Here is a 23899-nt window from a genome sequence, read left to right as displayed (position 1 = left end):
CTCCTGGGTGCCTCTGGGGAGAGAGGCTTAGACCTTGGAATCTTTTAGGAAAAAATTTTTTCAGTGATGCTATGCTTACTTCCTGCATAGTTTCTTACCAGCTTTTAATGAGCACACACTTGAATGTTATATGCAGTATGGGGGAGCTCACAGACACTCTCCTTTGAGACAAGGCTGAGGAGCTTCATCAGCTAGTAGCCAAAGAATCTGGACAGGCTGTGTGATGCTTTAGATATGGTGTCTAGAGCCTCTGCTGGGGTATTTGGTTGTGCAGACTCCTGTGGCTGTGTGCCTCAGAACCTAGAATCAGCGGTTTAGGAGAAGCTGGCAGATACTCCATGCTGGGGAGATAACCTTGATGGTGACAAGGTAGAGGCGGTAGCATATCTCATCAAGAAGCGATCTGAAACCATCAGGTGACTATCCTGGCCTGTACCTGGCTCAGCCTCCACATCTAGGAGGTATTCTGGTGGATGGCAGCAGAGGTCCTACTATTCTAAAAAGCATATGTTCCCTCTCTCGGCCCACCTAGAATAACTAGGGTTCTTGCTCCCATTCATGGCAGCAGAGGGCCCAAAAGTCACAGCTAACTCCCCTGTCTAAATAGGGGATGAGCTTTTGCCTGGCTCCAGGAGAGCCTAGCTGCAATTCCCATAACCATCCTTGATTACCTTTCCAGTAACCTCCATCTCACTGTTTTTCCTCCTTTCAAGTCCACTCTATCCGCCTTTTCTCCGAGGACAAGCAGGCTGCTTGTTCTCACTGATGGGTGACGTCCACGGCAGCCCCTCCAATCGGAAACTTCACTAGCAAAGTCCTTTGCTAGCCCTCGCGCGCCCGCGCGCACCGCGCATGCGCGGCCGTCTTCCCGCCCGAAACCGGCTCGAGCCGGCCAGTCTTCTTTTGTCCGCACTCGGTACGGTCGTGTTTTCGCCGTGTCGAGCCCCGGAAAGTCGACCTCGCGCGTCCAATTTGTTTTGAACGTGTTTTTTTCCTTCGGGAAAGCTTTGTCCTAGTCGGGAAGTGCTCCGGAAACCGGGTTTCGTGTAAATCCTCCCCGTACTTCCAGCTTTTTTGCCCCGGTAAGTTTTCTTTCGTCGTCGGGGTAGGCCTCTTTTCGGCCTCGGTCGAGATTTTTTCTCCCTCTAAATTTGGTGCTTCAAATTTCGCCATTTCGGCTTTTGATTTCGCCGGCGTGATTTTTCCGCCCATGACATCGAAGCCTTCCAGCGGCTTCAAGAAGTGCACCCAGTGCGCCCGGGTTATCTCGCTCACTGATCGACACTCGTCGTGTCTTCAGTGTCTGGGGGCCGAGCACCGCCCTCAGAACTGCAGTCTGTGTTCCCTGCTTCAAAGGCGGACTCAGGTAGCGAGACTAGCCCAGTGGAACGTGTTGTTCTCGGGCTCTTCGTCGGCATCGGCACCGGGATCTTCGAGTGCATCGACGTCGTCAGCGTCCAGACCTTCTTCCTCGGCCGCCCCTGCATCGAGTGCATCGAGGCATCGGGCCTCTGCATCGGCGCCGAGACATCGGATAGCTGCATCGACGTCGGTGGTACCAGGACCTCGTCTGCTGATGTCGTCGGACGGTGGTGCATCGGGTGGAGTGCAGGTGAGGGCTGTCCATTCCCCTGCTGGTGGCGGTGAGCCCTCGGGTGGGTCTCCGCCTACCCTGAGGGCTCCTGCGGTACAGCCCCCCCGAGATCGACCTTCTTCAGTCTCGGCCCCGAGGAAGCGACGGATGGATTCGACGTCCTCCTCGTCGGTGCCGGGGAGCTCCGGTGACATGCTTCGGAAGAAATCGAAGAAGCATCGACACCGGTCTCCTCCCCGTGTCGGCACCGAGAGCTCTGGGTCGCCGAGGGATTCGGCACCCAGCAGGCATCGGCACCGAGAGGACCGCTCACCCTCTGTTCAGGAGGTGTCGATGCGCTCCGCTCTGGACAGCCCGGAACAGCCTCCACGCCCGGAACAGGTACTGACGTCGACGCCTGCATCGACCTCTCAGCCTTTCTCTGCAGCCGCTCTAAACGAGAGCCTCCGGGCCGTTCTCCCAGAGATTCTGGGAGAGCTATTGCGCCCTACCCCTCCGGTACCGGCGGTGCTTGCGCCTCCGGTACCGTCGAGCGTGGCGCCGGCTGGCCCATCGCCCAGGTTGAGGTCCCCGGACCGCGGCCACCTCCCAGGAAGGCTCCCCGACTACGTCGGCGGAGGGAGCTTCGCCGATGCGGGCGAGGGAGTCTACCTCTCGACGCCCCCATCGTGGACGGGGTTCCACGGAGTCGAGCAGGGCGAGGTTGCAGACACAGGTCCGTGAACTTGTGTCTGACACCGAGGGTGAGGCCTCGTGGGAGGAAGAGGAAGATCCCAGATATTTCTCTGACGAGGAGTCTGAGGGTCTTCCGTCTGATCCCACTCCCTCTCCTGAGAGACAGCTTTCTCCTCCCGAGAGTCTGTCTTTTGCCTCCTTTGTCCGGGAGATGTCTACGGCCATCCCCTTCCCGGTGGTTGTGGAGGACGAGCCCAGGGCTGAAATGTTTGAGCTCCTGGACTATCCTTCTCCACCTAAGGAAGCGTCCACTGTTCCCTTGCACCATGTCCTGAAGAAGACATTGCTTGCGAACTGGACCAAGCCATTAACTAATCCCCACATTCCCAAGAAGATCGAGTCCCAGTACCGGATCCATGGGGACCCAGAGCTGATGCGCACTCAGTTGCCTCATGACTCTGGAGTTGTGGATTTGGCCCTAAAGAAGGCTAAGAGTTCTAGGGAACATGCTTCGGCGCCCCCGGGCAAGGACGCTAGAACCTTAGACTCCTTTGGGAGGAAGGCCTACCATTCCTCTATGCTCGTGTCCAAGATCCAGTCTTACCAGCTCTACACGAGCATACACATGCGGAATAATGTGCGGCAGTTGGCGGGCTTGGTTGATGCTCTTCCCCCTGAGCAAGCCAAGCCTTTTCAGGAGGTGGTCAGGCAGCTGAAGGCGTGCAGAAAATTCCTGGCCAGAGGAGTTTATGACACTTTTGATGTTGCGTCCAGGGCCGCTGCTCAAGGTGTGGTGATGCGCAGGCTCTCATGGCTGCGTGCCGCCGACCTGGAGAATAGAATCCAGCAGCGGATTGCGGACTCGCCTTGCCGTGCGGATAACATTTTTGGCGAAAAAGTCGAGCAGGTGGTAGAGTCTCTCCACCAGCGGGACACCGCATTCGACAAGTTCGCCCGCCGGCAGCCTTCAGCTTCTACCTCTACAGGTAGACGATTTTTCGGGGGAAGGAAGACTGTTCCCTATACTTCTGGCAAGCGTAGGTACAATCCTCCTTCCCGACAGCCTGCGGCCCAGGCTAAGCCCCAGCGCGCTCGCTCTCGTCAGCAGCGTGCGAATCAGCAAGGCCCCGCGGCTCCCCAGCAAAAGCAAGGGGCGAGCTTTTGACTGGCTCCAGCAGAGCATAGCCGACATCCAAGTGTCAGTGCCGGGCGACCTGCCTGTCGGAGGGAGGTTGAAAGCTTTTCACCAAAGGTGGCCTCTCATAACCTCCGATCAGTGGGTTCTCCAAATAGTCCGGCAAGGATACACCCTCAATTTGGCCTCACAACCTCCAAATTGTCCACCGGGAGCTCAGTCCTACAGCTTCCAGCACAAGCAGGTACTTGCAGAGGAACTCTCCGCCCTTCTCAGCGCCAATGCGGTCGAGCCCGTGCCATCCGGGCAAGAAGGGCTGGGGTTCTATTCCAGGTACTTCCTTGTGGAAAAGAAAACAGGGGGGATGCGTCCCATCCTAGACCTAAGGGCCCTGAACAAATATCTCGTAAAAGAAAAGTTCAGGATGCTTTCCCTGGGCACCCTTCTCCCCATGATTCAGCAAAACGATTGGCTATGCTCTCTGGACTTGAAGGATGCCTACACACACATCCCGATACTGCCAGCTCACAGACAGTATCTGCGATTTCAGCTGGGCGCACGCCACTTCCAGTACTGTGTGCTACCCTTTGGGCTCGCCTCTGCGCCCAGGGTGTTCACAAAGTGCCTAGCTGTGGTAGCAGCGGCGCTTCGCAGGCTGGGGGTGCACGTGTTCCCATATCTCGACGATTGGCTGGTGAAGAACACATCCGAGGCAGGAGCCCTGCAGTCCATGCAGATGACTATTCGCCTCCTGGAGCTACTGGGGTTTGTGATAAATTACCCAAAGTCCCATCTTCTCCCAGTGCAGAAACTCGAATTCATCGGAGCCCTGCTGGATTCTCGGACGGCTCGCGCCTATCTCCCAGAGGCGAGGGCCAACAACTTGTTGTCCCTCGTCTCGCGGGTGCGAGCGTCCCAGCAGATCACAGCTCGGCAGATGTTGAGATTGCTGGGCCACATGGCTTCCACAGTTCATGTGACTCCCATGGCCCGCCTTCACATGAGATCTGCTCAATGGACCCTAGCCTCCCAGTGGTATCAGGCCGCCGGGGGTCTAGAGGACGTGATCCACCTGTCCACGAGTTTCTCGAATCCCTGTATTGGTGGACGATTTGCTCCAATTTGACTCTGGGACGTCCCTTCCAAATTCCTCAGCCTCAAAAAGTGCTGACCACGGATGCGTCTCTCCTGGGATGGGGAGCTCATGTCGATGGGCTTCACACCCAAGGAAGGTGGTCCCTCCAAGAAAGCGATCTACAGATCAATCTTCTGGAGTTGCGAGCGATCTGGAACGCTCTGAAGGCTTTCAGAGATCGGCTGTCCCACCAAATTATCCAAATTCAGACAGACAATCAGGTTGCCATGTACTATGTCAACAAGCAGGGGGGCACCGGATCTCGCCCCCTGTGTCAGGAAGCCGTCAGCATGTGGCTCTGGGCTCGCCGTCAAGGCATGGTGCTCCAAGCCACATATCTGGCAGGCGTAAACAACAGTCTGGCCGACAGGTTGAGCAGGATTATGCAACCTCACGAGTGGTCGCTCAATTCCCGTGTGGTGCGACAGATCTTCCAGGCGTGGGGCACCCCCCTGGTGGATCTCTTCGCATCTCAAGTGAACCACAAGGTCCCTCAGTTCTGTTCCAGGCTTCAGGCCCACGGCAGACTGGCGTCGGATGCCTTCCTCCTGGATTGGGGGGAAGGTCTGCTGTATGCTTATCCTCCCATTCCTCTGGTGGGGAACACTTTGTTGAAACTCAAGCAAGACCGAGGCACCATGATTCTGATTGCTCCCTTTTGGCCGCGTCAGATCTGGTTCCCTCTTCTTCTGGAGTTATCCTCCGAAGAACCGTGGAGATTGGAGTGTTTTCCGACCCTCATCACGCAGGACGAAGGGGCTCTTCTGCATCCCAACCTCCAGTCCCTGGCTCTCACGGCCTGGATGTTGAGGGCGTAGACTTTGCCTCTTTGGGTCTGCCAGAGGGTGTCTCCCGCATCTTGCTTGCTTCCAGGAAAGACTCCACTAAGAGAAGTTACTTCTTTCATTGGAGGAGGTTTGCCGTCTGGTGTGACAGCAAGGCCCTAGATCCTCGCTCTTGTCCTACACAGACCCTGCTTGAATACCTTCTCCACTTGTCTGAGTCTGGTCTGAAGACCAACTCCGTAAGGGTTCACCTTAGTGCAATCAGTGCATACCATTACCAAGTGGAAGGTAAGCCGATCTCAGGACAGCCTTTAGTTGTTCGCTTCATGAGAGGTTTGCTTTTGTCAAAGCCCCCTGTCAAGCCTCCTACAGTGTCATGGGATCTCAATGTCGTTCTCACCCAGCTGATGAAACCTCCTTTCGAGCCACTGAATTCCTGCCATCCGAAGTACTTGACCTGGAAGGTCATTTTCTTGGTGGCAGTTACCTCGGCTCGTAGAGTCAGTGAGCTTCAGGCCCTGGTAGCCCAGGCCCCTTACACCAAATTTCATCACAACAGAGTAGTCCTCCGCACTCACCCTAAGTTTCTGCCAAGGTTGTGTCGGAGTTCCATCTGAACCAGTCAATTGTCTTGCCAACATTCTTTCCCCGTCCTCATTCCTGCCCTGCTGAACGTCAGCTGCACACATTGGACTGCAAGAGAGCATTGGCCTTCTATCTGGAGCGGACACAGCCCCACAGACAGTCCGCCCAATTGTTTGTTTCTTTTGATCCCAACAAGAGGGGAGTGGCTGTAGGGAAACGCACCATATCCAATTGGCTAGCAGATTGCATTTCCTTCACTTACGCCCAGGCTGGGCTGGCTCTTGAGGGTCATGTCACGGCTCATAATGTTAGAGCCATGGCAGCGTCGGTAGCCCACTTGAAGTCAGCCACCATGGAGGAAATTTGCAAAGCTGCGACGTGGTCATCTGTCCACACATTCACATCTCATTACTGCCTGCAGCAGGATACCCGACGTGACAGTCGGTTCGGGCAGTCAGTTCTTCAGAACCTGTTTGGGCTTTAGGATCCAACTCCACCCCTGAGGGCCCTGTTTGTTCTGTTCCAGGCTACACTCTCAGTTAGTTGGTAAATTTTTTAGGTCAATCTCAGTTATGTCCTCGCCGTTGCGAGGCCCAATTGACCAATGTTGTTGTTTTGAGTGAGCCTGGGGGCTAGGGATACCCCATCAGTGAGAACAAGCAGCCTGCTTGTCCTCGGAGAAAGCGAATGCTACATACCTGTAGAAGGTATTCTCCGAGGACAGCAGGCTGATTGTTCTCACAAACCCGCCCGCCTCCCCTTTGGAGTTGTGTCTTCCCTTGAAGTGTATTGTCTTGCTACATACTGGACTGGCCGGCTCGAGCCGGTTTCGGGCGGGAAGACGGCCGCGCATGCGCGGTGCGCGCGGGCGCGCGAGGGCTAGCAAAGGACTTTGCTAGTGAAGTTTCCGATTGGAGGGGCTGCCGTGGACGTCACCCATCAGTGAGAACAATCAGCCTGCTGTCCTCGGAGAATACCTTCTACAGGTATGTAGCATTCGCTTTCTCTCCTCTGCCTCTTCGAATAGCGGTCATTTATCGTCCCCCTGATAAGTCCCTTTCATCCTTTCTCAGTGACTTTGATGCCTGGCTTGCCTTCTTCCATGATCCTTCCTCCCCCTCTCTCATCCTTGGTGACTTTAATATTCCTGCTAATGATCCTTCCAACTCTTATATTTTCAAGTTACTCGCTTTAACATCCTTCTTTAATCTCCAACTATGCTCCACCTCCTCCACTCATCAAAATGGTCACTGTCTTGATCTCATCTTCTCCTCCAACTGTTCACCCTCTAGTTTCCTTGCCTCTGATCTTCCCCTCTCTGATCACCATCTTATAACTTTCACACTTAAATCTCCTCCCTCCCAGTCCCGTCCTATTATATCTAATTTATCTAGGAATCTTCACGATATTGACCCTTCATCTCTATCCTCCCATGTTTCAAACCTCCTCTCTACTGTGGCACCATCCACGTCTGTTTCTTCTTACAACAATACTCTATCCTCTGCCTTAGACACTCTTGCACCTTTGATGACCCGCCCTATAAGGCGCACAAAACCCCAACCTTGGCTGACTTCTAATATCCGCTACCTACGTTCCTGTACCCGCTCCGCCGAACGCCTCTGGCGGAAATCTCGGGCCCTTGCTGATTTCCTACACTTTAAGTTCATGCTGACCTCCTTCCAATCTGCTCTTTTACGCGCCAAACAGGATTATTATATCCAACTGACCAACTCTCTTGGCTCTAACCCTCGACTTCTCTTCACCACATTGAACTCTCTCTTCAAGGTGCCCCCTCCCCCAACTCCCCCTTCATTATCTCCTCAAACCCTTGCTGAATTCTTTCACGACAAGGTTCAAAAGATAAACCTTGAATTCTCTACCTCGCCACCTCTCCCTCCACTAGTCCGTTCCCCTCTCTCTCCTTCCCCTCATTCTTTTTCCTCCTTTCCTGAAGTTACTATAGAGGAAACTACACTTCTCCTTTCTTCCTCAAAATGTACCACCTGTTCCTCTGATCCCATTCCCACCCACCTTCTTAATGCCATCTCACCTGCTCTTATTCCTTTTATCTGTCACATTCTCAACCTCTCACTTTCCACTGCAACTGTCCCTACTGCCTTTAAACATGCTGTGGTCACACCTCTCCTTAAGAAGCCTTCACTCGACCCTACTTGTCCCTCTAATTACCGACCCATCTCCCTCCTCCCTTTTCTCTCCAAATTACTTGAGCGTGCTGTTCACCGCCGCTGCCTTGATTTTCTCTCCTCACATGCTATTCTTGACCCACTACAATCTGGTTTTCGCCCTCTCCACTCAACCGAAACTGCTCTTACTAAAGTCTCCAATGACCTATTACTGGCTAAATCCAGAGGTCTCTATTCCATCCTCATTCTTCTTGATCTTTCCGCTGCTTTTGACACTGTCGATCACAGCATACTCCTCGATATCCTGTCCTCACTTGGATTCCAGGGCTCAGTCCTTTCCTGGTTCTCTTCCTACCTCTTTCTCCGCACCTTTAGTGTTCACTCTGGTGGATCTCTTTGTCAGGTTCTCAGGTTCAGAGCCCGCGGGGCCGGGCTCTGGAGCAAACGTGAGCCCTTGGGCTGCTGCCGAGGAGCGACAGCAGAAGGCAAAACCCACCAACCAACACTGGGCAAGCACACCGGCAGGGACTGCAGGCACTGCCCAGCGAACCGGAACACATGGACTGGAACCCCCCGGACTGGAACACTGGACTGGAATCCCCCGGACTGGAGGACACCGGACTGGTCCACACAGCTTCACCTGCACTTAGCTACTAAGCCCCCCAGGAGTTGAGCTCCTGGGTTCGAGTAGCTGGCAGGACTTACTGGATACCGGATGACACAGGGACCAGGACTGGAAACAGAAGTACTCCTAAACCTAAACTGATCTACGTGCTCCCCAGCCCTAAACCAGCAGGAGTGTTCCTAACAGTAAACTGACAAAAGGACTTCCTAAGCCCTATACTAAACAGGAGCTCCTAAGCCCTGCTCAAGAAAGGGACTTCCTAAGCCCTAAACTAACAGAGCAGGGAACTAAACACCAAGCTACAAGCAGAGCTCTACACTAACAAGCTAAACACAAAACTAACAAGCTACTTAAGCACTGCTCTAGCAAGCTAGATACAAAACTAACAAGGAGCTTCCTAAGCACTACTCTGGCAAGCAACCAGAAGAGCTCCTAGCACTAAAAGGGAAGACAAGGGAGCCACAAGGAAAAAGCAGGGAAGCTAACACATAAGCCAAAAGTGATTCTAAATCACCAAACACCAACAGCAAAGACTGCAATGCTCCCAATAGCACAAACACAAGAAGTACTTCTAACTGCAAACTCTGCAGTGTTCCTAACACCACCAAACCCTGAAGTACTTCTATCAGCAACAGAGCTTCCAAAGCCCTACACACAGCAATGCTTCCAAAACCAAGAGGGAAAAGCAGGGGAACCATATGGGAAAAGCAGGAAAGCTAAACACACAGTCACCAGTGCACACTGCACTAACACTACCCTGGACCTTTAGCAAAAGCAAGCAGGGAACCTAGACACAAAGTCAGAAGTGCACACTGCACCACCCTACCTAAAGCAAACACCACCGTTGCAAAAGGCTCTGAAGGAAACAACCCCACTTCCTTATCAAGCCCCTCCCTGATGATGTCACACTCCTTAGACCTAGGCAAAAGCACACTGACCCAGAGAGCACACTGAAACCCAGAGAGGCCCAACCCACACCAATGCAGCACCGTGAAACACTTGAAGCCAGTACACCCAAAGAGAGGTAGAGCAACTCAGGCAACACACACAGGTGCAGTATAGTGAAACAATTAGAGCCATGCTGCTGGAAGCTGCCAGCACAGAGAGACAGAGCCAGCTCAGACAGGACAGACAAAAGAAACAGAAGCCAGCTAAGAAGCTGACGCCCAGGAAAGAGGTAAGTTTGAGAGGGGTTCTGACCCCAATCATAACACTCTTCTACTTCTATCTCTCTGCCTGTCGGCGTACCTCAGGGTTCTGTTCTTGGTCCCCTCCTCTTTTCTATCTACACTTCTTCCCTTGGTTCATTAATCTCATCCCATGGCTTTTCCTACCATCTCTATGCTGATGACTCCCAAATCTACCTTTCTACCCCTGATATCTCACCTTGCATCCAAACCAAAGTTTCAGCGTGCTTCTCTGACATTGCTGTCTGGATGTCTCAACGCCACCTGAAATTAAACATGACCAAAACCGAGCTTCTCATTTTTCCCCCCAAACCCACCTCCCCACTCCCCCTGTTTTCTATTTCTGTTGATGGCTCTCTCATTCTCCCTGTCTCCTCAGCTCGAAACCTTGGGGTCATCTTTGACTCTTCTCTCTCCTTCTCTGCTCGTATCCAGCAGATTGCCAAGACCTGTCGTTTCTTTCTTTACAACATCCGTAAAATCCGCCCCTTTCTTTCCGAGCACTCTACCAAAACCCTCATCCACACCCTTGTCACCTCTCGTTTAGACTACTGCAATCTGCTTCTTGCTGGCCTCCCACTTAGTCACCTCTCCCCTCTCCAATCAGTTCAAAACTCTGCTGCACGTCTCGTCTTCCGCCAGGGTCGCTTTACTCATACTACCCCTCTCCTCAAGTCGCTTCACTGGCTCCCTATCCGTTTTCGTATCCTGTTCAAACTTCTTCTACTAACCTATAAATGTACTCACTCTGCTGCTCCCCAGTATCTCTGCACACTCGTCCTTCCCTACACCCCTTCCCGTGCACTCCGCTCCATGGATAAATCCTTCTTATCTGTTCCCTTCTCCACTACTGCCAACTCCAGACTTCGCGCCCTCTGTCTCGCTGCACCGTACGCCTGGAATAAACTTCCTCAGCCCCTACGTCTTGCCCCATCCTTGGCCACCTTTAAATCTAGACTGAAAGCCCACCTCTTTAACATTGCTTTTGACTCGTAACCACTCGCCTCCACCTACCCTCCTCTCCTCCTTCCTGTACACATTAATTGATTTGATTTGCTTACTTTATTTTTTGTCTATTAGATTGTAAGCTCTTTGAGCAGGGACTGTCTTCTATATTTGTGCAGCGCTGCGTACGCCTTGTAGCGCTATAGAAATGCTAAATAGTAGTAGTAGTAACTGGGAGTCTGGATTTTTTCCATGAGACGGCCTCAGACCAGTGGGTTCTCAAAATAGTCTGTACAGGCCACGTGCTTCAGTTAGAAGGATTGTCTCCACATTGCCCACTGAGTGCATCAAAATTAAGCTCTGAGCACTAGGAATTATGTATAAATGAAAAATAAAGGCAGATAAAGACACTATGACCTATCCAGTCTGCCCATCTATGCCATCTGCTATCCCTTCCTTTCCCCTAGAGATCGTATGTAGCTGTCCCAAGCTTTCTTGAATTCAGTTAATTTTCCTCTCCACCATCTCTTCCAGGTGGCCATTCCACAAATTCACTACCCTTTCCATGAAGAAGTATTTTCTCAGGCTTCTCCTGAGTCTGTCCACCTTCACCTTCATAAGTACATAAGTAATGCAATACTGGGAAAAGACCAAAGGTCCATCGAGCCCAGCATCCTGTCCCCGACAGCGGCCAATCCAGGTCAAGGGCACCTGGCAAGCTACCCAAACAAACGTACAAACATTTTATACAACTTATTCCCGAAATTGTGGATTTTTCCAAAGTCCATTTAGTAGCGGTCTATGGACTTGTCCTTTGGGAAACCGTCCAACCCCTTTTAAAACTCTGCCAAGCTAACCACCTTCACTACGTTCTCCGGCAACAGATTACAGAGTTTAATTATGCGTTGGGTGAAGAAAAATTGTCTCCTATTTGGTTTAAATTTACTACACTGTAATTTCATCGCATGCCCCCTAGTCCTAGTATTTTTGGAAAGCGTGAACAGACGCTTCACATCCACCTGTTCCACTCCACTCATTATTTTATATACCTCTATCATGTCTCCCCTCAGCCGTCTCTTCTCCAAGCTGAAAAGCCCTAGCCTCCTTAGTCTTTCTTCATAGGGAAGTTGTCCCATCCCCACTATCATTTTTGTAGCCCTTCGCTGCACCTTTTCCAGTTCTACTATATCTTTCTTGAGATGCGACGACCAGAATTGAGCACAATACTCAAGGTGCGGTCGCACCATGGAGCGATACAACGGCATTATAACATCCTCACATCTGTTCTCTATACCTTTCCTAATAATACCCAACATTCTATTCGCTTTCCTAGCCGCAGCAGCACACTGAGCAGAAGGCTTCAGTGTATTATCAACGATGACACCCAGATCCCTTTCTTGGTCCGTAACTCCTAACGTGGAACCCTGCATGACGTAGCTATAATTCGGGTTCTTTTTCCCCACATGCATCACCTTGCACTTGTTCGCATTAAACGTCATAAGTACATAAGTACATAAGTAATGCCATACTGGGAAAAGACCAAGGGTCCATCGAGCCCAGCATCTTTTTTTTTTAATTTTAATTTCTTTATTATTTCAAAATAAACATTTACTTAATATAATGCAGGAAAATCAAGAAAAAAAAATAAAGGAAAAATATTTGTCCTTTACATCAAGGAACAAATAAGAAATTATATTGTTACTTCGTCCACAATAATATGGTCAAGACACAAGGAAATTGTACATTCAAATTTGAAAGTAAACTAAACTGTGAGGGCAGAGACCATTCCCAGCTTGCGGTTTCAGCTCCCTACTGGGGTGACCGGACCTCTTTCACCTCCACTCTCTTTAGCAACTATAAACTGACGCAGTTTATCTGGTTCAAAAAATACATAATATACAGCATTTAAAGAAATTATACATCTGCACGCAAATTTCAGTTTAAAGGTACCGCCTAAGGAGAGAACCCGAGACCCAAGTCCTAGAAATTCTCTCCTCCTCCTCTGAGTATATTTACTAAGGTCAGGAAAAATTTGTATTTTTGATCCGAAAAACTGAGTTAAGATATTTCTGAAGTAAAGTCTGAAAACATGATTTCTATCAGTCTCGAATGCAAAGGTAGCAAGGAGAGTTGTGCGCTCCGTTATTATTTCTAAAGATGTTTCTACAAGTTGTGATACATTCAATTCTGGAGCTTCTGTTTGAGCTGTATTAACTCCTGTAATGTAAAAAGCTTTTATAATTGGAGGCATAGCTTCTTTAGGAATACCAAGCACTTCAATGAAGTACTTTTTTAACATTTCTATTGGTGATATTAAGGGAGTCTTTGGAAAATTTAGGAATCTCAGGTTGTTACGCCTGAGCTGGTTGTCAAGAAAATCAATTTTCCTTTGAGTTAAGTCTTTGTCTGTTACCATTTTAGCAACAACTGTCTGTAAAGTCTTTATCTCATGCGAATTTGACTCACATTTCCTTTCCTGCTCCTGAGCCTTCGATTCCATTGTTTGCTGAAATATTTTCAAATCTTTGACTTCAGAGTTAAAGGAATTAGTTAATTGTAGTAGAGATGAATTGATGGTCTGAATCACCTCCCAGAGGGCCTCCAAAGTGACTGCTGCAGGTCTACTCCTCACGCCGAGCACACTGAGCAGGGTTTCCTGGCAGGGGGAGGGCGGGGAATCGATACCTCCTGCCCTCTCTCCAGATGACATTCCTCTCGGAGTTGAGAACCCAATAGGGCCGCCGCTAACCTCCAGAAAACTTGTCTGGGGTTCTCCCACTGTTCTCTTCTCACCGCTCGGTTTCGGCGGTGCAGCCTGAAGAGGCGGACTTAAAGACGCCGCCTCTAAGCTAAGATCCCCCTGTTGTTCTAGGGATCCAACCAAAGCTGGTGCCAGGGCTCCCGATGCACGGAGGCCAAAAGATTCCAGGGTCGGCTGCCGGAGCGTCGGATTTCCGCCGGGGCTCGCGGCGGCTTTTGCCCCGACTTTCCCTTTTCTCTTCACCATAGTATCAGGTGAGAGAAAATACGCGCTGTTGGAGCGAAGCCTGGAGCTTGAGAGCCGACGTGTAACGCTCCCTTACACGGACGCCATCTTGACCCTAACCACCGAGCCCAGCATCTTGTCCACGACAGCGGCCAATCCAGGCCAAGGGCACCTGGCAAGCTTCCCAAATGTACAAACATTCTATACATGTTATTCCTGGGATTTTGGATTTTTCCAAGTCCGTTTAGTAGTGGTTTATGGACTTGTCCTTTAGGAAACCGTCCAACCCCTGCCATTTAGCCGCCCAGTCTCGTATGGTCCTTCTGTAATTTTTCACAATCCTCTCGCGAGTTAATAACTTTGTGTCATCAACAAATTTAATTACCTCTCTGGTTACTCCCATCTCTAAATCATTTATAAATATATTAAAAAGCAGCAGTTCTAGCACTGAACCCTGAGGAACTCCACTAACTACGACTTATTTTCCGTCAGAATCGTTATGCCCACACTAACCTACTCCTGAAGTCACTTCACTGGCTCCCTGTCCGCTTCCGTATTCAGTTCAAACTCCTCTTGCTGACCTTTAAATGCATCCACTCTATGACCCCTCACTACCTCTCATCTCTCATTTCTCCCTACATTCCTCCCCGTGAATTCCGCTCTCTGAACAAATCTCTCTTATCCTCCTCCTCCTCCTCCACCGCTAACTCCAGACTTCGTTCCTTTTGTCTTGCGGCACCTTATGCCTGGAACCGACTGCCTGAGCCCATGCGTCTAGCTCCATCTCTACCTGTTTTTAAATCTATGCTGAAAACACCACCTTCTCACTACTGCTTTTGGCTCCTAACCCTATTCATTTGCCCTCTTTCTCTCCTGTTCCTCTTTACCAGTAATTCCCTTGCCCATAAATGTCTTGTTTGTCTGTTTTTACCTAGATTGTAAGCTCTTTGAGCAGGGACTGTCTCTGTGTGTCTCATGTTCAGCGCTGCGTACGCCTGGTAGCGCTATACAAGTGTTAGTAGTAGTAGTAGTAGTGAATACTTCCCATTTAACCCCACTCTCTGTTTCCTATCCTTCAACCAGTTTTTAATCCACAATAGGACTTTTCCTCCTATCCCATGACCCTCCAATTTCCTCTGTAGCCTTTCATGAGGTACCTTATCAAACGCCTTTTGAAAATCCAGATACACAATATCAACCGGCTCCCCTTTGTCTACATGTTTGTTTACTCCTTCAAAGAATTGAAGTAAATTGGTCAGGCAAGATTTCCCCACTCTAAAGCCGTGCTGACTTGGTCTCAGTAATACATGTCCTTGGATGTGCTCTGTAATTTTGTTTTTAATAATAGCCTCTACCATTTTCCCCGGCACCGAGGTCAGACTCACCGGTCTATAATTTCCCGGATCTCCCCTAGAACCTTTTTTAAAAATTGGCGTTACATTGGCCACCCTCCATCTTCCGGTATCACGCCCGATTTTAAGGATAAATTGCATATCACTAACAAAAGCTCTGCAATCTCATTTTTCAGTTCTATCAGTACTCTAGGATGTATACCATCCGGTCCAGGAGATTTGCTACTCTTCAGTTTGCTGAAGTGCCCCATTACGTCCTCCAGGTTTACTGTGAATTCAGTACGTTTCTCTGACTCGTCCGCTTGAAATAACATTTCCAACACCGGTATCCCACCCAAATCTTCCTCGGTGAAGACTGAAGCAAAGAATTCATTCAATCTCTCCGCTACTTCTTTGTCTTCCTTGATCGCCCCTTTTACCCCTCGGTCATCCAGCAGCCTAGCCGATTCTGTTGCCGGCTTCCTGCTTTTAATATACCGAAAAAATTTTTACTATGTTTTTTTGCGTCTAATGCAATCTTTTTTTCGTAATCCCTCTTGGCTTTCTTTATCTGTGCCTTGCATTTGCTTTGACACTCCTTATGTTGCTTCTTGTTATTTTCAGACGGTTCCTTCTTCCATTTTCTGAAGGCCTTTCTTTTAGCCCTAATAGCTTCCTTCACCTCACTTTTCAACCACGCCAGCTGTCTTTTGGACTTCTGTCTTTCTTTTGTAATTCGCGGAATATGTTTGGCCTGGGCCTCTAGGATGGTACTTTTCAACAGCATCCTATGCCTGCTCATTCCACAGTTTCCTTTCAGTTAAAAGAGAGTTACCTCCTTTGCATTTATGCCATGGAGGTATTTAAGCATATATATCAAATCTCCCCTCTCCTGCCTTTATTCCAAAGTATACATACTGAGATTTTTAAATCTGTCTCCATATTCTTTATGATGAAGACCTGGGATGCCCTCCCGCAGGAGGTGATGGAGATGAAAATGGTAATAGAATTCAAAAATGCGTGGGTAAACACAAAGGAATTTTGTAGAAGGCTTAGAACTAAATAAGCTTAGCAGTGATTAGATGGCAACACTGGTAACTGGGAATTGAAGCCAGTGCAACACAGACTTCTGTGATCTGTTCCCTGATTGTGGCTGGACAGATTCAACTTCTGTAACTGGAGAACAAGGCCACAGTCTCTGCCCTAAAAATGGCAAGGACCAATCAAGACCAGATATATGTATAATACATTGTACTATGAGTTTATTTTGTTGGGCAGACTGGATGGGACCGTACAGGTCTTTATCTGCTGTCATCTATTATGTTACTGCTGACCATTTTATTAGCCGCCCTCTTCACCGACTCCACTCTCTTTATATCTTTTTGGAGGTGAGGTCTCCAGAATTGTACACAATATTCTATATGATGTCTCTTTGGAGTCTTATACAGAGTAATCATTACCCCCTTTTTCCTACTGGCCATTTCTCTTTCTCTGCAAGCATCCTAGCTTTCACTGTTGCCTTTTCTACTTGTTTCCCTTTTACAGGCCATTGTGATCAAGTCTGTTCCACCAGGGTAAGAAGGGAAGGGATTTTATTCCAAGTACTTCCTGGTCATGAAAAAGATGAGGATTTTGTCCCATCCTAGACCTAAAGGCTTTGAACAAATATCTGGCCAAACAAAAGTTCAGGATGGTTTCCCTGGCACCCTGCCCCCCATGATTCGGGAAAAAGATTGGCTATACCCTCTGGACTTAAAAGATGTGTATACCCACATACTACTTGTGGCTAGGATTTATCTGAGATTTCGATAGGAAAACATTATTTAGCTTTGTGTCCGCACACAGAGTCTTCACAAAATCTTTAACAGTAGTTGCAGTATTTATTTGTTTGTTACATTTATATCCCACATTTTCCCACCTATTTGTAGGCTCAATGTGGCTTACATAGTACCGGAGATGCGTTACAGACTGCGGTGTAAACAAATACAAAGTGATGTTGTGGTAAGATAAAGTTCATGTGGCACAGCCACACTAGGGAATCGTACAACAGAAGAGTTGTGTTATGTCAATTACATTCTTTAGTTTTGTTGTGTTGCAGAGATCAGGCATTTATGTTGGATCGGTAGGGTATGCCTTTTTCAACAGGTTAGTTTTTAGTGTTTTACGGAAGTTTAGGTGGTCGTTCATAGTTTTCAAGGCTTTTGGTAATGTGTTCCACGGTTGTGTGCTTATGTAGGGAAAACTGGATGTGTAAGTTGATTTGTATTTGAGTCCTTTGCAGCTTGGGTGGTGCAGATTTAGGTACGTTTGTGTTGATTCAGATGTGTTTCTAGTTGGTAGGTCGATCAAGTCTGTCTTGTATCCCGGAGCTTCACCATAGATAATTTTGTGAACCAGAGTGCAGGTTTGGAAAGCAATGCGTAGTTTGATTGGGAGCCAGTGTAGTTTTTCACAAAGGGGTTTTGCACTTTCAAATCGCATTTTTCCGAAGATAAGCCTAGCTGCCGTGTTTTGAGCTGTCTGAAGTTTCTTTAAGGTTTGTTCTTTGCATCCCGCATAAATTTCATTGCAGTAGTCTACATGGCTTAGTACCATTGATTGTATCAGGTCGCGAAATGTTCCCCTTAGGAAGAATTGTTTCACGTGTTTGAGTTTCCACATTGAGTGGAACATTTTCTTTGTTCTGGATGTCACTTGGCTCTCTAGTGTTAACTTGCGATCCCTTGTAATGCCAAAGATTTTCAGGCTGTCTGAGGTAGGGAGGGTGTAATCTGGGGTGTTGATAATTGTGGGGTTATCCGTGCTGTGTAGGGATGAGAGGATGAGACAGTGTGTTTTTTCTTTGTTTAGTTTTAGTTGAAATGCATTTGCCCAAGAGTCCATGATGTTCAAACTGATCTTGATTTCGTTGGTGATTTCTGTCAGTTTAGATTTGTAAGGAATGAATATTGTGACATTGTCTGCATAGATGAAAGGGTTAAGGCCTTGGTTGGATAAGGACTTGGCTAGTGGGGTCAACATTAGGTTGAAGATGATCGGTGATAGCGGTGATCCTTGTGGTACTCTGCAGTCTGCTTTCCACGGCGATGATATGTTTGAGTTTGATTTTACTTGATATGTTCTCGTGGTTAGGAAACACTTGATCCAGCTAAGTATGTTTCCACCAATCCCGAACTTATCTAGTAAGCTTATTAATATATTATGGTTTACCATGTCGAATGCACTAGACATGTCGAATTGGAGGAGGAGGATGTTTTTGCCTATTGGTATTTCCTGCTTGAATTTGGCTAGGAGAGTGAGTAGTACTGTTTCTGTGCTGTGGAGGGGTGAAAAACCTGACTGTGATTCGTGTAATACTGAGAATTTGTTTATATAATCTGTAAGTTGTTTGGCTACCATGCTTTCCATCAGTTTGACTGACAATGGGATGGATGTTAATGAATGGTAGGTAGTTAGTGATTTCATTTGAATTTTTCTTGGTGTCTTGGTATTGGAGTGAGTAGGATATTGCCATTTTCCTTAGGGAAGAGACCCTGCTGAAGCTTGTAATTTAGGTGGGATGTGAGGTCTGCTATGAAGCAGTCAGGGGCAGATTTCATTAGGTAGTTGGTACACGTATCTAGTTTACAGTGGGTGTTGGAGACTCTTCTGGTTCCCTCTGCTTCTGGAACTTGCCTTTGAAGATCCGAGCTGGCTAGAATCCCAACACGCATCAGTCAGAACAAGGGTTCCCTCTTGCATCCCAACCTCCAGACCCCAGCACTTACAATTTGAATGTTGAGGGGTGTTCTCTTTTAACTTACTAGAGGGGTGTCTCAGATTCTGCTTGCTTCCAAGAGAGATTCATCTAGAAGGTCGTACGGTTTCAAATGGAAAAGGTTTGCTGCTTCATTTTAGAGTAGGGCTCTAGATCCCTTTTCCTGTCCTACACAAAAACTGCTTGAATACCTTCTGACAGATACCATGGAATTCTGGCAGCTGGCCCCAAAAACTACTTCTGCTCTCCTCTCTAGCCCTCATTGCTGCTGCAACTACTGAAGCCACAGTGCAACTCTTTCAAAACTACTATTTCAGCTTAAGTCATTAACAGTCATCCTCATCCTCCAACCAGATATTCTGTTTACTAACTTAGAAGTGAAATTTTATTGCCACACTAGGACAGAGCAAAGGTCCATCAATCCCAGCATCCTGTTTCCAACAGTGGCCAATCCAGGTCACAAATACCTGGCAAGATCCCGAAAAAGTTCAATACATTTGCCGAGAACAGGCAGGCTGAATTATTCTCATACATGGGTCAACGATCCGCGTCGGCCCAGGAATCGGCATAAAACATAGCAAAAAATAAAAGTTTGCTAGAGCTTTCTGGCGCATGTGCACCACACATGTGCGGACTGACTTCCCGCCCGTCACGTGACCGCGCTCAGTTTCTTTCCTTTTTCTGTGGCTCCTCTGTGCTCGGGAAAGAGCCACCTTCTCATTTTGATGAATTTTTCTTCTTTTTTTTTTTCCTATTTCCTTTGTATTTGGTTTTAAAAAAAAAGGGTTTTCCTTTTTTTCTTTAGTTTTGTTTTTCCCTATTGAAGTTTCCTTTATTTTCGTAGCGGCCGGGTCTCTCCCTTTTAGTGCATTTTTTTCTCAGCACAATAGAGCCATTTGATTTCACTGATGCGGTCTTCCCATCCATGTCATCAAAGACTCCCAGCGGCTTCAAACGTACTCGGTGCAATCGGACCAAAACAGGCGCAGATAACCATTCCTGGTGTATCCAGTACATTGGCCCTGACCATAGCCCAGCTCGTTGTGTCCTTTGTCATCGTATGAAGAAAAAGAATCCAAGAGAGAGAAACTTTTTGGGGCTCGGTCCAGTCCTTCGGCATCGGAGCCGAGGTCGGCAGCGTCTACATCGAGGGACGCATCGATGTCAGGAGTGGCAGTAGGCATGGCTGCTGAGATAACCACGGCACGCTGGGAGCAGTGAGGCATCGAGTCGGTCTCCACCTATTTCAAGGCCCCTGGGACTGGCCATCGTTGGACCCGACCCCAAGGTGGCGTGGGGATTAGACATCGTCCTCGTCGGCACCGAGGAGCCTCGGTGAGGTGCATCAAGCGAAGGCTAAGAAGCATCGACACCGTTCCCCCTCAACGCACGGTGCCGGGGCGCCGAGGGATTCAGCACCCAAGAATCGTCGGCGCCGGGAGGACCTCTCCCCCCTCCATACAGGAGGTGCCGACACATCGGCCTGTCAGCAGTCCAGTTCCTGCTCCCGACCACCAGGCAACTCTGCCAGCCCTGCAGTCTTTTCTGATGGCGGCTCTCAAGGAGCGCATACGGGCCCTACTTCCAGAGGTCCTGGAAGGACTGCTGCGCCAATCTGCTATGGCTTTGGGGGTGCTTGCGGCTGCCGTGCCATCTGCTGCTGCAGCAACATCTGGCCCTCCACCTGCGGTGAGGTCCCCCAGTTCGGTGCTACTTGCACTCGGCTGCCACCCAGGTCGGCTCCTCATCGACATCTGTGAAGGAAGCTTCACCGCAGTCCATGCAGGCGTCGACCTCTCGACATCGCCATCAAGTCCGTAGGTCTTCGGCGTAGAGGCAGGTTCAGTTTTTGAGGTCCTTGAGGGAGGTGCTTTCTGACACTGAGGTACTTTTCCTCCGATGAGTCCTTTGGGATTTCCTCTGAACCTTCCCCTCCACCTGAAAAGGGATTGTCTCCTCCTGAGGGCCTCTCCTTTTCATCATTTGTGCGGGAAATGACTGGAGTGTTTAAACCTCCTCGTCTAAACTTGTTTACTGAGTATCTTCACCAAAAAAGAATAAAGAATAAAATAAAGAAATAAAAGCAAAAATGCTGTATAATTTTTCTTTTTATTCAACTGCCATTTGGATGACAGGGCTATGCAAGAATATTACATAGGAAGCAAGTTAGGAACAATCTCATCAAATACAGAGATGAAGTTGCCTGTTAAGAAGAAGTTGCTTGCATATACAAATGTCTCCTTTCATATATACACATAATTCTGGCATCATCATACATTCCTTGCATCTCATTTAGCTCGTTACTAGTTTATCTCAAACCTTCTGGTGTCTAACTTTCTCTCCCCTTTTTTCCCTCATGCTGCACTATCAGACACCTGTTTCACATGTCTTGCCAACCTCTGTTCTTACTTTCATCTCATGGTCATGCTGGAGACATCCGTGCCTCTACTCCCTTTTTACTCAGGGTTCTCAGTACATTCTTTTATTAAGGTTATTATAATGTCAGATTTTCAGTGTCAGCTATTCCAGCTGCACTTCTGGAGTCCATTTTATATTTGCGACTCCATTTTGTCAGTTTTAATATATACAATCCTCCCTTGAACGCTGTATGCAGCGTTCACAATTTTTTTGGCAAACACTATAGTATGTCTAGCATGTTTGAGCTCTATGGGGATATAGTATTTCTCATTACTCCCTTTCTAGAGGCCGTCATAGCTAGCATACAGTTTCTGTCAAGTGTTATTCATGATTAATCTTTGAATAGATTTTATTACATGCCATTCTTTCCTTTGTCTGTCCATGTCCTGGATATATGTTAACATGTTCCCTATGTGTTATCATAGTAGTATTTGTTATCTTTGTCATCATGTTCCCACATAGTTTCATACAGCATGGGATAAGACAAAGCAACAACAGTATTACAACTATGAAGACCATTGTGACTGAAACAAGACCCTTTAACCATGGGCTCAGGGATCCAAACCATCCGGTTATTGAATCCCACCAAGATGTGTCTAAAATTCCCCTATAATCACTCACTTCAATTCTTGCCAGTGAAAGAATGCGCTGCATTGCATTTTTAACAATTATTGATTGATTTCTAATAAGTGAACAACACGATGTATCATTCACTATGCTGCACACTCCTCCAGATTGGGCTAACATAAAGTCAACCGCCATGCGTGTGTGCATTGCATATCTCGCTGTATCATCAATTTCCTCTTGAAGTGCTGTTATAGCTATATCTAATTCATGTGTTACAACATGTAATAGTGATTGTAAGCGTCTGATTGACATACCCATTTCAGCTGCAATAGCAGATCCTGCAAATGGAAGCCATCCAGTGGCTGACAAAGCATCTAAACGTGTCTTAGTCATAGGATAGGTACTGTTAATATAATCTAATGCTAATTGTAAAGCTTGGTCATCTCCTGTCAAAGCACTAAAGGAGGTACTAGAAACATCTCTTTTACGTCGTCTCTGACTATTAGAACTATGTGATGTGTCATTTAATGGAATAATCAAATCAAATAAATTTAGTTGAACAAGAGTGCAGAACTTATAACATGATGGAAGATAGGTGTACAGGATATTATCACATAACAAATAATCTCCCAACCGTAAAGACTGTAGAGAAGTTAGGTTATGATATAAAGCATATGTTTGAGAAAAAGGAAAAATAGGATTATTTAGTGCCTTAAGTGAAGAACACGCAGTAGGCATAGCAGTAATGGCTTGTATAGAAGAGGCATTAAATTGACATAATGAAAAGAAGAAAGTCAAATTTGTAAGAGTAAGGTTAGTAGAAGTCACATAAGAAGTTGTCAACGTTCGGTTACAGAACATTTTGTTAGCACAAGCTATAGATGTTGCAGTCTGATTTATGACATAGGATCCTTGTAACACAGTCCAATTTCGAGATTGTATGTCATAAGTATAATTACATAAAACATTAGGCATCATACCCTGGAGTGAACTAGAGTTTATCAGACACCAATAGTTTAGTGCAGGAATGGTATGAGCAAACAAAGAAGGCAGACGTTGAGCAGTAACATTGGTCCAATATTGTCTGTGCTCATGTCCCCGACCCAAATAGCAGGTACCATTACTGAAACAGTTATGAATACCTTGTAACTTAATCATAGAGTAAGGATGAACATGTGCTGGAATGGTAAGTACAGAAGTAACAAGTGGAGTGCAAACAATACAGTTAGTCAGATTAAGAGTCTTTGAGGCATGTTGAATTCTCTCAACATATGTATTGAGTCCATAAGTAAGTCCTACCAGCAAACAGATTACAAAAGCCTTCATAATCCTTTTTCACTGGTAATGTTGTTAATCAATGTTCTCTACTCTCTGGAGGTGCAATAGTGGTTTCTATTTCCTCAGGTAGTCCTAGATCATGAACCTTACGTATATCAGATAAATGTACCCAAGTGGTATGGTCTGATAATCTTGCTGATGTATGAGTTAATTCCTTGATCTCAAATGGTCCTACGTAGATAGGATCTTTCCAGGTTTTGTGTGTGAAATTCTTCCGAAGTACTTTCTGACCTACAGAAAAAGATGAACAAAAAGTCATGTTAGGAACTTCTTTAGATTTGGCTATTGCCATATCTCTTGTCAAATTTATTATTGGATTTATTTGTTTCCAATAGTTAGTCACTCCTTCATTATCGTTATTAATTTCTTCGACAGGTACCCCTCTGGGGTCTCGTCCTGTATGCAACTGGAAGGGTGAAATCTGTAGCTTTGTGCTAGGATGGGATCTTAATTGAAATATCGCCAATGGTAACACATCCATCCATGTATATTTCTTTTCCTTTCCTGCTAGTGCTTGCAAGAGCACACGTAATCTAGTCTTTAAAAGACCATTGTATCGTTCTACTAGGCCATTGGAAGTGGGCCTATACACTGCCACCCTTCGGTGCAGTATCCCACACAATTCAGTCATATCTTTGACCAAAGCGTTGACAAAATGACTACCATTATCTGTAACAAGTTTCTGAGGACAG

At 47.5% G+C, this 23899-nt stretch overlaps 1 protein-coding gene across 1 annotated transcript in view; it reads left to right on the top strand.

The window, feature by feature from the left end:
- Positions 1 to 23899, top strand: part of SCAF8 (SR-related CTD associated factor 8) — a 1046706-nt gene that overhangs the window by 740249 nt on the left and 282558 nt on the right.

This window comes from Microcaecilia unicolor, chromosome 3 (assembly GCF_901765095.1).
Source record: "Microcaecilia unicolor chromosome 3, aMicUni1.1, whole genome shotgun sequence".
NCBI lineage: Eukaryota > Metazoa > Chordata > Amphibia > Gymnophiona > Siphonopidae > Microcaecilia > Microcaecilia unicolor.
The sequence above is the reverse complement of the archived record's forward strand: the minus strand, read 5'-3'. Positions and strand labels throughout refer to the sequence as shown.